The sequence below is a fragment of the Polistes canadensis genome, unplaced genomic scaffold (assembly GCF_001313835.1).
Source record: "Polistes canadensis isolate GaletaPanama2010 unplaced genomic scaffold, ASM131383v1 scaffold_2, whole genome shotgun sequence".
Classification (NCBI taxonomy): domain Eukaryota; kingdom Metazoa; phylum Arthropoda; class Insecta; order Hymenoptera; family Vespidae; genus Polistes; species Polistes canadensis.
The window spans coordinates 879,502-893,862 of NW_014569549.1; the positions used below are offsets into that span (position 1 = coordinate 879,502).

At 36.9% G+C, this 14,361-nt stretch overlaps 1 long non-coding RNA gene across 3 annotated transcripts; it reads left to right on the forward strand.

Annotated features, from left to right (window-relative positions):
• Positions 1 to 213: 213 nt before the first annotated feature.
• Positions 214 to 6,674, forward strand: LOC106784890. 3 transcript variants are annotated; one of them, XR_001381461.1, is made up of 5 exons: positions 214 to 301; positions 379 to 541; positions 1,962 to 2,579; positions 2,908 to 3,029; positions 3,273 to 3,855. It is a non-coding gene; the product is annotated as an uncharacterized LOC106784890 (long non-coding RNA). The 3 variants fall into 3 exon arrangements; XR_001381462.1 differs by lacking the exons at positions 214 to 301; positions 379 to 541; positions 3,273 to 3,855 and adding an exon at positions 5,416 to 6,674 and having other exon boundaries at positions 1,872 to 2,579; XR_001381460.1 differs by lacking the exons at positions 214 to 301; positions 379 to 541 and having other exon boundaries at positions 1,872 to 2,579.
• The last annotated feature ends 7,687 nt before the right edge of the window (positions 6,675 to 14,361 follow it).

Sequence of the window (14,361 nt, forward strand, 5' to 3'; positions counted from 1 at the left end):
CTCTAACGTTTTATCTATATATCATCTATCTCTCTCTCATTCTCTCTTCCTCTTTTCGCACATCCTCTTTTCCACATTTACCGCTTCGTCGCTTAACGTATCCTCTCCTTTTCCTCCCTCTCCTCGTTCTCTTCCTCCTCCTCCTCCTCGTTATTTATTTGTCTTTGCAGAGATTCACCTTTTTTCTTTTTTTTTACCGATTAATATCTCGGCAAGCTTACAAGCATGAGAATATAATAATGTGGTTTATATACCCGTTCGATTTGTCTATGGAAACTGTTTATTATGTCATATGTATCTTGTATGTATATATATATATATATGTATGTATATGTATAACGTGTCGGTTATCTATATTTCTTCTCTTATTATCAACAGATATTTGTTTCGTAACGATGGAAATGGAAACGTTAATAAGTGAAATGGAATGGTGGTATTATGAATTTATAAGGATGAAGGGCGCGTTATATGGGTTCGAATTTGTACACGAAGTACGATTAAAGCGCGGCTAAAGGGCAATGAATCAGATACAGCTATTAAGGTGAACTATTAAAACGTATTCCTTTGGGAAATGCATGGGATATAGGTGGTAAAGATGAGATGGAAAGGAAGGGTATGGATTTCCTACTACGAAGAAGGTCGAGCTGAAACACCGGAAACGAGAGCCGTCTTCTCTCAACCTCGAAAAGGGGAAGTAGCGGAAAGCTGCTCCGAAACGTATTCGCTTTCTTCCTTCTAGCTTCTTAAAGGGGGTGCTGCGCACAAGCGGTGGAGCGAAAGAGATGGAAATTGTGCGAAGGGAGAGAAGAGAGTGTTCGAGGAGAAAAACGGGTGGGGATTTTACAGTAGCTCTGTGGCTGTCAAGGGTAACAAAAGCCAACTCGTTTTCAACCATGGAATATTACCGAGAGAAGACGCTTATTATTCTATTCGATAATAATATTTAAATGCATTTGTGGATATATCTGATAAGAAAATTGATCAAATTCAATTTCCATTTTGTATTATTATCCAAGCATCATTCCAAATAATTTCTGCTAAAGTGAACTTTTTTGCATGTTGTTGCAACAATTGAATGATTAAATTCATATTTTGTTGTTATATATGTTACCATCATAGCCGGAAATCCGTCATTGCTAGTAATTCCTCGGCATTCTCATCAATGCAAAAAGCTTTCCGATGAAGTCGGAAACAGAAGAATTCTTACAGTTTTTCCTAAGCATTGAACGTAATACTTTGATATTCTATCGAATATTAAATTATTATTTAAACAACGTTGAAAAGAATACATTCTCGGGCACAGACACACACAGCCATACGTAACCCCTCTCCCCCAAAAAACTTTTCAAAGAAATATCAGAGATTGCAATGCTATAAATTGTACAACTTTGCTATTTCTTTAAAAAGTTTTGGTAAATATTTTTTATACTAAAAGTGAATAAATTTTAATAAAACTTATATTAAATTAAAGTACACTTTTTTGCCTACGCGTAGAATACCATATCAAGTTATAAATTTAGCATGTAAAGTTCTGAAATATCAGAGAATGCAATGCTGTAAATTGTGCATCTGTGCTATTTCTTTGAAAATAGGCTCTTTTGCATTGATGAGAATGCCGAGGAATTACTAGCAATGGCGGATTTCCGGCTATGACGGTAACATATTATATATATATATTATATGTGTTATATGAATATACGTTGTCATATGATATACGCGTAGTTTGCTATTTCTAGGGAAAAACTTTTATATAATATCGATACTCGTAGAAGAATATTTTTATTCTTTCAAAATATATATCTATATTTTCCTAGAATACCCTTATTACTTGGAAAGAAATATAAATGTAAACAAAAGTTTTAATAGTTAGAAGATAAAAAATAGAAGCTTGCTAGCAATAGAAAGAGAGAGAAGGAGAGAGAGAGAGAGAGAGAGGTACAAGACGTATCTTCGTTCTATAGATAAAAAGGACAAAGAAACGTTCGAGGTCAGGAGGGAAGGTCGTCGAAGGCGCGAGAATACAAACGTCGGATCGGTGATTCTCGGAAGAAGAAAGATTACTAGAAGAATCTCGGTGGTGGGGGAGGTTTGACGCGTGGAAAGTAGGAGGCTACGTTCGGTTCCAGTCGGTCGCACGAAGCGTGAAGGGTTCGAACGGTAGAAGTAACGGGGAGAAACGGAGGAGCTTGAAAGCTCGGATCATTTAGTTGGAAGAGGAGAGAATGAAAAAAAAAAAAAAAAAAGGGAGGACGACGATCGTGTTCTTACGAGAGTACGAAAAGACGTTTCAAGTCCTTGATAAAAACGAAGGGAGCCAACCAAAGGGAGAATAGTAATAAAACGCAAAAAAGAAAAAAAAAAGGATAAAAATAAAATAAAATTTCAAGAAGTCCGAGGAAGATAATTTCGTCGAAAGTAACATTATAGTCACATGTTAGGATTATTAAAATGATTTTCTTTATAAAGTCATACGATACCTCGATTCTATCCTCCAAGAATTAAGGTGTCTACGCCAATGGCTGCATAAAGGGGGAACGCGGCACCTCGGTATTCAGCGGTTCTCATTTCTCGTCCTTTTGGTAAATCTCTATTTAATCTTTGCTCTCGTTTACGTGAATTATCGTTCAATTTTGACGGATTATAAATATGTATATTTTTTAATAAAAAAAAAAAAATTTCGTATGTTTAAAATATTGAGATTCTTATTTACTGTGCGAAAATGTTGTTGTTGAACGTGAACAACAAATTCTAAAATGATTATTGAATTTATACAAATAAAAGAAATATATCTTTGAGAGATGTTTTATATATTTAAAATAGGAAAACAAAAAAGAAATAAATTCATTGACGTCGAAGAAACGTTTAATTGTAAACGCGTTGGCGTTGTTACCGTCGACTTGCTTTCAGTTAATGCCTGACACCACCAAGTCTTTTCCCAGGCCACTTCGTGTCTCTGATAGTCAGAAGATATGGTTGAGCTCGTCGTTGCTTCTCGAGAACCACGGTTTAGTGTCGTCTCTCTTACTCTGGTTAGTTTTTATTACGTCTGTCCTACATTTTCTATCCGCCCTCTCTTCTGTCTTCGTTGAGCCTCTCTTTTTCTCTCCCGTCCCGTCCCGTTCCGTTCCGTCCCGTCTCGTTCGTTCTAGCTATCTCTACACCTCCGCTTAATAATACACACCAACGAAGCAGCAGCCACTATACAACGACACACCAGTGGCACCGACAGTATGGCACACCACTTTATTGATCTTCTTTCCTCGCTTTCACAGGTTTCAACCCGAATTTTCCACCACTTTATGCAAGCATCGCCCTCCTGGCCGTTTACGTGGCCCTGCACCCGGATTCATCCATTCGCCGATAAATCGAACCAGCCTCGGGGGCTGCTAAAGAGAAACCACCTTTCTTTCTCTCTCTCTTTCTCTCTCTCTTTCTGTCTTTCTTTCTTTCTCTTTCTCTTTCTCTATTTATCTTCCTCCCTTCTCTATCCCTCTTCCTTTGCTCAACGTTTAGCTACTATCGTCGTCACTTTTAATTGAAAAAAATGTTCCTGAAATGAATTGCCTAAAACCCCGATGAACTCGCCTCTCCCCTATGCCCATTCAATTACAATCGTAAAGAAAAAATCTTTCAAAATGGTATCACTGTATCAAGTTTAATTATTTTTCAAATAGAATTTCATTTTCAGGCCGAACAAACTTGTCTATTATAGTGAACGTAAAACAATACTATAATTAAAATGTAAAGGTATTTTTTGATTTGGAGGAATGGTTGTAGAATAAAATAAAGAAATGATTAAATAATGTAGAACGTTAAAGAAATAGAGGGAATGGAAGAGGGCAGACGTTTGTGGTCTGGTTTCCGAGATCATGGATGGCGTTCATTGACCGCCAAGTGTAAACACTGTTGCGCGTCTCCCAACCCTTCTTCTTATCCTCTTCTGCCCTTTCCTTTCTCTCCCGCGACGCGTCTATCTATCTGGCCCACCTCACGAACATTCTCAAAGCAATGATTCACAACTCGATAATTTCTCCTATCTACGTTCGAACGTGCTTTAAGGCCCATCTACAACAACCCCTTCCCCCCCTTTGCGTTTCCACTTGAGACAGATTGAAATTTCAGTCGATATTACGGTCGCTGTCTAGGGAAAGAAAGAAATCGATATTCTCGAGTTTATACTATGGAGTATAAGAGTGTCGAGTTATTTATACGAGCAATTTGTATGATTACTCTCGATACTTTAATGTTGATCGTAAAATTAAATAAGGATAAAACAGCTTAATGTTATTATTGAGAGAGAAAGAGTGAGAGAGAGTGATAAAGCAAAAAATTGAGATAATTTTTGGATGATACAATTTATAAATGAAAATTGTACATTTGTTTTGTTAATTTTAATTAACTTTACTTGCGTAGATTCCTATAGAATAATTTCAATACTCGTTGTTAATGTAGCCGACGAGTCTAGGATATGGACGAATGATTTGAAAAGATAGGAAGATTTATGTTCAAGGAGTAACGGTCTCTAAAGCGTCGAGGCGTTGCTCTCGTGAAAGCTACAAAGTAGTAGCAGAAAGCATTGCAACGATCGCGCGTGGGAAAAGTGGGACACGCGAGCGAATCGGATGTCAGAGAGTCGAGAACCCACCGTCCTCGCTGGCTAGTAACAATAACGGGTAAAATCATTCCGTGCTTTATTACCGTGACATTACTACGTACTCATTGGTTAATTATTTGGAGGTGAGCGTGTATATTACCTTTATGCGCGACGAGGCCTTTTTTTCTTTTTGTATTTATTTTTTATTTTTACCATTTCGACAAATAGAAATGAAAAAGAAATGATTCATATTCATCGAACCATTGTTGTTCCATCGCGTGATTACCCTATTATACTTTTGATTATTATGATTTGCTTTTGAATTTACGATAGAGTATTACAAATTTCTTTTCTCATCTTTTTTTTTTAGTTTTTTTTTTTATGTAAACCTGTGAATTCATTTAAAATGAGGAGTTATCGTATCTATGTATATTATAAACGAATTAATATTTATTACAAATAATTATAGGATAATTCGTGTTGTGGTAATAATCAACGAAAGACAGTATTTAGCAGGGTATGAGATGGGAATGAATTTTCATTAATATTAACATTTCATTTAGAAATATTCTAACGATGATGGCTTTTCGAAATAAGCTTGGAATATAGGAAATCGAAGTTATTCGAAGCTTATTATTAGTAGAAAATGATTAAACGTGAATCGTATTATGTATTATATTATCGCGAGAAATGATTTAAAGTGTACAATAGAAAGTGTATTACAAACAATTTTTACGGATACACGGAATAAATGTGTGTCTCCGGTTGATTCTTGATTTACAACGCGGATGATTAAAGAAATTCTTTTTTTTCTGTTTCAGGTAAGTCCTAGTCCGATGATCTATTCTTCGAGGATGCTGTATTTCGATCACCGAACGTCGTTTCTACGGAAACAATTGAAATCTTGTATATGTCAAGTAAAAACGAATTATTTTGTTTTATTATTCGTGATTTGAAACTCTCGACGATGGATATGTAAATATATATCAAGTGTATTCAAATATTTAGAACATTGTGGTTCTGCCGAAATATAACTGAGTACATCGATTATTTTTTTTTCTTTTTTTTTTTTTATATAGGAAAACAATGTTGAAAATTAATAAACAAACAAAAGAGTGATGTCAATATTATTTCATCGATTAAATTGACTCGTTCGATGGTATTTAACTATAGGAGAATGTTCATAATTCGTTTGTTATGTTTTACCGATAATAAAATATGTCGAGCACTGTTTTCCAGGAAGTTCTTTTACCGAGAAGAGATTTGTTTAACCAACGACGGTAATTCAGTTACGTGTGAGCGTGATACCAAGTAACGCACGGTCATCGTCGTCATCGTCGTCGTCTAGTCGTCGAAACATATACCAAGTGTTCACGTATAAGGAGGGAACTAACAATAAAGAAGAGTAACGTACGATGTCATTTCTAAGCAGAGATTCTCATAAACTACTACAAAACGTGAAACGTAGAAAGATTCACGAAAAATAAAAACGAAAAAAGGGAAAATGGTGTTCGAAATGAATGAAGGAAAAATTCGTTTGTCTGTGTGTAACCAATCGAATGTATTTTTTTTTTCTTTATTGTTGTTGTCGGTAAATCATTTTTCTCTCGTGATCGAAAGCCGTCGAACGAGTTCAGACGCATTGGGATTACTCGTTGATGAATTTTTTTTCACGCTCCAATCTCTCGCACATAAAAAGGCTCGTTATATCTGGTAACTCCTCTGGGAAAAGGAAAATTTTTGTCGTGTGGTGTATATTTTGTGTAACGTGAACTCTTCGAGAGTGAGAGAGAGAGAAAGAGAGAGAGAGAGAGAGAGAGAGAGAGAGAGACGAGTTGATACTTTGGGTCGAAGGTTGAAAAGGGTAACTCGTGCGCTCGCCTACGCCTCGACGAGCCACGCGTCCTTCTCGTTTTGTCCCTTCCAGCGAGATCTTTTTCTTTATCCTTCCACACGTATTTCCTTCTTAAAAAGGACGGTGAAAGAAGCTCGTTGCTTTAACAGCGGAGACCTTCGTTGGAACATTCGAATAAGATTTTTGAAATTTAATCCTGTCGAGTGGATAGTAGTTATCTTTCTTTCTTTTTTCTTCTTGTGTCTGTGTCTGTGTGTGTGTAAATCTAGATCGCATAATAAATTGTATTCTTCTCTTATTATCGGGGGGCGGAGGGGGGAGGGAAATGATTTTTGTTAAATTATTGGTAATCGTACGTGAAAATCATAGGATATATAATAATTTTTGTCTTCGGTTCCATTTGACTTTCTTGCTTCCACTCGCTTTTCCTTTATCGCAACAAAGAGAAAAACATAATTTGCTTGCAAGTGGAATTCGCTGACGGCAGGTTTCTCTGAACTCGCATGATTATCGTGCGCGTCGCAAGATAAGTCGAAAGGCTCTTCGTATATTATGTTAGCGATACGCCGAAACGTAAATCGTAATGAGAAGAATGATAGTAATAGAGTTTAGACATACTTTTATCTTAACTATTTCTAAAACGTGACTGAATTTCTATTACGTATCTCGTTTAACATATTTGCTTATTTTATCACGACTTTTTTTTTCAAGAAATAAAGAAAGAAACGCGAAAATAATTGCTAAGTATGTCGAATATGTTTTTTTTTTCTTCGTAAAGTTTTGCAACTAAAAACTTGATCGATTACGGTATACGCGTGTTATCAACAAACAAACGAATAAATACTTTGATTTAAATTGATGCTTAGCTTTATTATTGAAAAAAATAATTCGAATGAAAATAATGTGCATTATATTTTGTCGGAACTTTTGAAGAAACATCGAAAAGTTTAAGCATCAGAAATTTCTATGAGTATTAATGCGACGGAATAAGTTAAGAGGGGAAATAGAAAGAGATGGAAGATAAGGAGAAAATGAAAAGAGAAAGAGAGAGAAATTTGCGTTTGAACGTTGTGACGTTCGGCAGTCGCGTAGCCCGAAAGTTCCACAGTCGTGACAACGTTCACGCTGGGTACATTTGAGGGTGGATTGAGATTTTCATGTGGCGCAGGCGTCGTTACACTTTCAAGTATTCTAAGAGACCGAGAACGTTAGAATGAGATAGAGCTAAAAGGAAACAGGACAAAATGAGTGAGAAAGACCGAAATAGAGGAAGAGAGAGAACGAAAGATATGTTTCCTCTTTTCGTTGTAGAAGCTCTTGGCGTTTTCACCCTCCGCCTTCTACCCTTCCTTCCTTCTTTCTTTCTCACTCTGGGTGACGAACGTACGCAAAATAGCGGCACGTTGTCGGAGAACGTCGCGTCTCCTTTCCAGCAATCGCATTTTCCACCTTGCTTGATAAAAGCATAGTCTTCTGGATTTTTTCGCTAAAGAACCCCTTTCTCTAATCGTTTCTTTTTTTTTTTTTAAGTATATAGATGTAAATTTTAATAGATGTTGATATTTTTTAGGATGATATTATAGGTACAGGATATATTCAGGAGATGATTTTATATGTAAAAGTAAGTCGAGAAAATAAAGTAACATTTTTTGATTTCAGCTCTTGTTTACGAGAAAATTTGGTATTTAAAATTCTCTCTGTGATGTATGTGTAGACTTAAACATATTCTCGGTCATTATATTTTATTTTGTTATCCATTGAACTGCGACAACGATTGTTTATAGTAACCGTGGAATAAGTAAAAAAATACGATAAATAATATGAATAATATTAATATTGATAAATGTATTTTTTATCTATAACTTTAACTATCGCTCCTCATTCGAATCTACCCAGCATCGGTAAATAATTATTATTAATTTTTTCCTTTAATTATTTTGAAATTACTTAAGGAAAATTTTATTTTAATTTGCCATAAAATCCGAAAAAGAAAATAATAATTTACATAATAAACGATAAAATCAAAAAAATTAATAAGACATCTTAAAATTAATCTAAAACGTTAAAAATAGTTACTCTCGTTTAATATTAAGATTGAAATTTATTAGAGCGAAACAACGATAATAAGAAAAATCCGGCTAGGTGGATACTTTTTTTATTTTCTTTTTTAGGATGGGAAAGTTCGTTAGAAAAATTTTTTAATCGCGTTCATGTACGAGTGAACCCGCAGAAAACTTTTTTCTTTCTTTTATTATTATCGTTTAACAATCAGTACTTGCTTTCTCGTACGAGCTTGAACGCGTTAATTGTAACCCTTTGTTTATTTTCAATTTTGCTACCTTTATAACGCGTTTCGTAAAATAATACACAAAAGTCTTGATTTAAATATCATAATCGAAAGTATAACCGAATTCGACAGGTCGTAATCGTCTCGTACAATTTTATTTACAGTATCGCGCAACAGGTGACACGATGTGCATTTTTTCTTTTTTTTTTTTTTTTTTTCGTTTATATATTCCCCATTTAAAATGCGTCGAATCGAAGTCGATCGAGGAAAATTTTGAGTTCCGTAGAATTCCGCGATGATCGTATATTATAATCTCTACGTGATGGATCAATTTAAAATGAAGAAAAGAGAATCTATCGTTGGATAGTGACGATGCCAAGCAAGACACGCATTCCGACGAAGAGCTCATGCAAAAATGGATGGCATTGATGGGATGGTTGACAACAGAAAGAGATAAAAACGGATGCAAATAAGAGAGAGAGAGAAAGAGAAAGAGAAAAAAGGATCTTTCGCAAATCAGCGAGAGATGGCATCGCCCTGAAGTACCTTTCTCTTTCCACGAGTCGTACGTATTTTTTATCTCTATCGCTCCTGCTCGTTCAAAATCCTTTCTTTCTTTCGTACGCTCATTGTGCCGGATAATATCGCGGTTGCCTTCTTTTTTCACCGAGTGTCGCGGCCGAGTCTCGAGAGAAATGAAGTCGACAGGAGAAAGAGAGTGAGAGATGGTGAGAAGAGTGAGGGAGAGGGTATATACAAATATATAGCATGTATATGTATGTAAAATCGACGAGTCGCTTTCTCTCTCGGTGGACATTTCGAAAATAATCCGACTCGAAAGTATGCGAAAAGAAAAGATCAATTATTCTTAAGGGGTAATACCTATTTAACAGGTCGAAAATAAATCTTATGATCGGCAATTTTTTTGGTCATTTTCTTAATGATATTATTGAAAAATTACTTGGTTAATTTTATATTGTTAATGTTGAAAGTTATACAAAATTAATTGTTTTTAGTGATAAAATTATTCAAAATGACGGAACTGCATGTGCATAATGGAGGGTGTCTGTCTGTTAAGATGGTCAACGGTAGAGTAGCATGAATGCTGTAGTTTTTGGTTTAAGAATAGAATAGCAACATTTTGTATCTTTCTTAACTACAGTACTCAGAAAAATACATAACCATTTATGAAAATATTGATTTTGAAAAAATGGCATAGTTTTGATACGAAATCTCATTTTGTGAGAGAAAAAAAATCCATGTAAAATTACTTTAGAGTAATTTTTAATTTATCAAACAATTACCAGATACTTTTCTAAAGAATCTAGTTATCAAAGTATCGTTACAATTTGAAATCAATTGAATAAAAATCGTTTTAATTATAACGATAGACAATTTGAAAAATGTTGTCTATAGAAACCCATTTGTTTTCAATTTTACGGAGCCGCCCAAGGTATGTGTTTAAAAAAAGAAATAACAAAAACTATCGGTTTGTTTAGAATTTTGCGTAGTAGCTGTTATCACCCGTAAATGATACTTGCATAAAAATGCATATAGACCAAAAAATGGAGCACATTGTTCGTAATCTTAAAATGACATAGCGTATATATATAAAAAAAAATAGTTCACGTTCGAGAAGATAAATGGAATAGGTAGAATTCAGCTCAGCGAGTCCGAGGAAAATCGAATTAAATTCGCATGTATACACGGGGTAACGTGAATGAGAAGAAAAAAGGGAGGAATGGTGGGAAGAAGAGGAGGGTTATTACGTTACTCGCGCGCGGGATGTTCATGACGCTTATCCTGGAAAGGAGGAGGATGGTGGCGGCAAAAGGATGGCGGTATTGGCGGTTGCGGCTATCTTTTTCTCTTTCTCTCATGTACAAATGCATATACATGCATACACATCTACGTAGCGGCTCGTTCCTCCGTTCTTCTTTCTGTGCTCCCGTCGTTCTCACGGGGCGAAGCGGTTCAGTGCAACGTCCTCGACGTCCATAGCAGCCGCCACAGGTAGCGTCGTCGTCGTCGTCGTCGTCACCGTCACCGTCACCGACGCCGACGCCATCGTCGCCGCCATCGCCATTGCCATCGTCGTCGCCGTCGCCGTCGCCGTTGCTGTCGCCGTCTGCCTATCTTTGTACGTGTTTGCGCGCGCGCGCGCACACACACAAATCTATTCACCTATTGTGTATTTGTGTAGGAAGACGACTAACGTAAGCGAGACAATGGTCAGTGGCATAGGTGGCTTCGCTCGTAACGCGCATACTTTGCCTTTACGGCGGCCGCGTTAGACTTAATTAAAAGCTCGAATCATCCCTCTCGTAAATGAGAGCATGCGGAAAAGAGAGGGAGTGAGAAATAAAGAGAGACAAAGATATAGCTTGCAGATATTAACGTCGCATTCGTATGCGAAGCTCGCGTGGCGATCCAATAATTCCGCGTTGAGGGAAAGCGCACTTCGTTATCCCTCTACACTCCTCAGGAAATTACACGTCCTCCAAGTCTGAGCCAACGATGGGAGTCAGCGCTTTTTATCTGCTCTTCTTTTACAAATGTTGGATATTGTTTATCAAACATTCTTTCCATTTTTTGTTTTCTTTTTAAACTATTAACAAATGTATTTCCTTTTTTTTAAAAAATATCTGATAGAAATGAAAACAAGGAATAGGAAATGTTTAAATATTATTCTATATGTATTAGGATGGATGATCGATTATTATCGTAGATCCAAAGTTAGTCACTTTAATCATGAATTTAGTATAAAAATCATTGACAAAGTTTTAATCTGTTAGAAACTTTTCTCGTTTCTTCGAGCGAGAAACAATCTAAAATAATTCAAATTTATCGATCGATAATTTGTTGCATATTTAATCGTTGCATAAGTTACCGTTTACGAATCGAGAAGCATTGTTTCTAAGCTTATGTTAGAGGTAAAACTTTTTCCGATAGTTAGATACATTCTAAATTTTCAATAAATATAATAATTCATATAATCAATAATTGTTGTGTTAATCGTAATTTATAATATCATCTTTAGCTCGAATCTTCGTGTTACGTTATCAGTATTGTTGTTATTTTTTAGATGACGATATTTTCATGAATGCGATAATGAGGAAACATGTTTAGTTCAAGTCCAAAAAAAATATATTCATCGATCGTTTAGAAAATTTTCCTTGCTGACGAAAAACATATTTATATTTGCGCGATATGTCAGTATAAAATGCTTGCCTTTGAAAATATTTTCGAATTTGTTTTTTTCCAAGAAACATCGTGCGAATCAAATAATCGTAACTAACAAACACGCGAGAAACGTTACCGAGCGGAAAATACACACGTTACGCGTTCTAAGGTTAAGGTCGAGGTTTCTCTCGCTAGCAAAACATCGGTGGGGAAGCATCGTGAAGAAAATACGTTTAAACTGCACGTTTAGTTGTTTGCAACGATTCCTTTTTATAACGTGAAAACATTTGATATCTCTTATCGGATCGGGTATTTGAAAAAAAAAACACACACGCACACACACAAAAAGATAATATCACAGAAAAAATCATATTTGGAAATTGTATTAGAATAAACGATCGGTGCAAAACAATCATCGTTTATTAATTAATTAATTAATCGTGGATGTATAAACAACAAGTAATTAATAGAATGTAAAGAAGATCATTACGATGAAAAAATGAATACGATTAAAAATGAATAATAAATAAAAATAAGAGATAGTAAACAGTAAGGAACATATTGAAACAACGAGATTGAGAACCACTGGCGCGGATTTGTAGTAGCGTAAGCAGAGCGCGGTACAGATGCGTCGGCTGTTGCGCGCGCGCGATCGACGAATCCCGGCACTGTGAAACCGTGATGACGCAACCACGAAGCGTTCGTTGGTGAGGAGGTTGAAAGTGCGGGCGACGCGTCGCAACGCGGCTCTTCGCTGCTGTATGTGTATATATATATGTAGATCTATGTATGGATGCAGCGCGTGGGCGTGCGCGAGCACGCGCGCGCGCACCGCGCATATATGTGTACTTATGTACGTGTCGCGAAAAGCTTGTCGCCACTTCGCGTGGGAGGGCTTTTAAGTCGCGCTTGTGACTTTCCTTCCTCAGAGAATCCAAAGAATTCTGCACAACGTGTCGCGCATTGTTCTATCACGCCACGTGCTTCTTGCAAATACTTTTAATAATAGTTTGATAATACAATCAGTGTGAGAATGAATTCACTTGTTAATAATGTTAGACATTTTAGAATATTTCTTTTTTCCTTTAACCTTATCGAAAAAATGGGGATTTCCAAAGAAAGAAATAGTATAAAGATATCGTATATATTTACTAAAAATAATGCGTCCCCATTTTCGAGATAACTCATTTTTCCTATATGTAGAAAATTTCCCTTAGGATAGTGTACGCTTTTTTTCGAAATGATCAGGTCTCTTTTTTCCTTTCCGTAAGAGTGGTAGGTAATAGAAAAAGTTTCGGTAGGTTTTAAGGAAGGTGTAGATAGTCGGATAGGAGGGAGTATCGGGTGGGTGACCGACCCGCTGCGCAGGTAGTCCGATATTTCATCCCCCCCCACCCTTCTGCATTTCACTTTGGCTAATGCCACGCGAGCGTATGAAACGTACAACTATTGGAATTGTGTGCGACAATAATACGTCGTACGGTGTAGCGACTACGATGGTGGGATGGAAGTATAAGGTTCTTGAAAGAGGGAGTGAAAAAGGGAGAGTAGGGGAGAGAGTCTCTCAAAGTCCGTTGTCGTCGTCGTCGTGTCGTGGTTGGTGGCATCGAGGCGTCCGGTAGGAGCGTCGCGTTGCGTTGCGTCGTGTAAAATCACATGCAATATACAGATTCTCGCACACAGAAAAGAAATGTATAATATGTGTGAAGAAACGCATATCTATGTATATATATAATACTACATGTATAAGGAAGGAGCACATTGAAAGGAACGAAACGGCTTCGGGTTTGGTCGGACGCGTTCGGAGCATGCTATTCACCGAAGCCGGCCGATGTTCACCGAGTAGAGTTGGTCGACTAGCGTCGCGCAGCCAGGATAGCAAGCGAGCAAGTAAAGCAAGCAAGTAAAGCAAGCAAGCAAGCAAGCAAGCTGGCAGGCAAGCAAGCAGGCAGGCAGGCGAGGTCTCCTCTTTCGAGAGTCGAGTCGGGGAGTCAGTGGCTGACGATTCCTCGGGCCGTCAGGTTGTTCGTGCGGGGGATGTCGATGTCTTGCGCTAACACGAAACCACGTGCGCCGCGTGACAGTTCCAATAGAACCGTGGGAGGAGAGGTTCGTTGTGTTGCTGAGCCGACGAGACGCGACATCGTACGAGCACCGATCGAGCGCGGCAAACGTCTTCCTACTTCGTCTTCCTTCTCATCTTTTAGTGTTGTTTTAACATCGCAATCAACGACGATAACCGTACGACGATCTTTTACGAATCTTGTCTTTTCTTATTCTTTCCTTTCTTTTTTCTTTTTCTTCCTTTTCTCTTTTTTTTTTTTTTAAGAGAAAATGCACCTCTTTCTTATCCTCTCTATCCATTTTCATCCATTTTCTTTCGTCTTCGTTGATCGTCCGTCAAAAAAAAAATCTTTCATTATTTATCGTAGTTATAAGAGG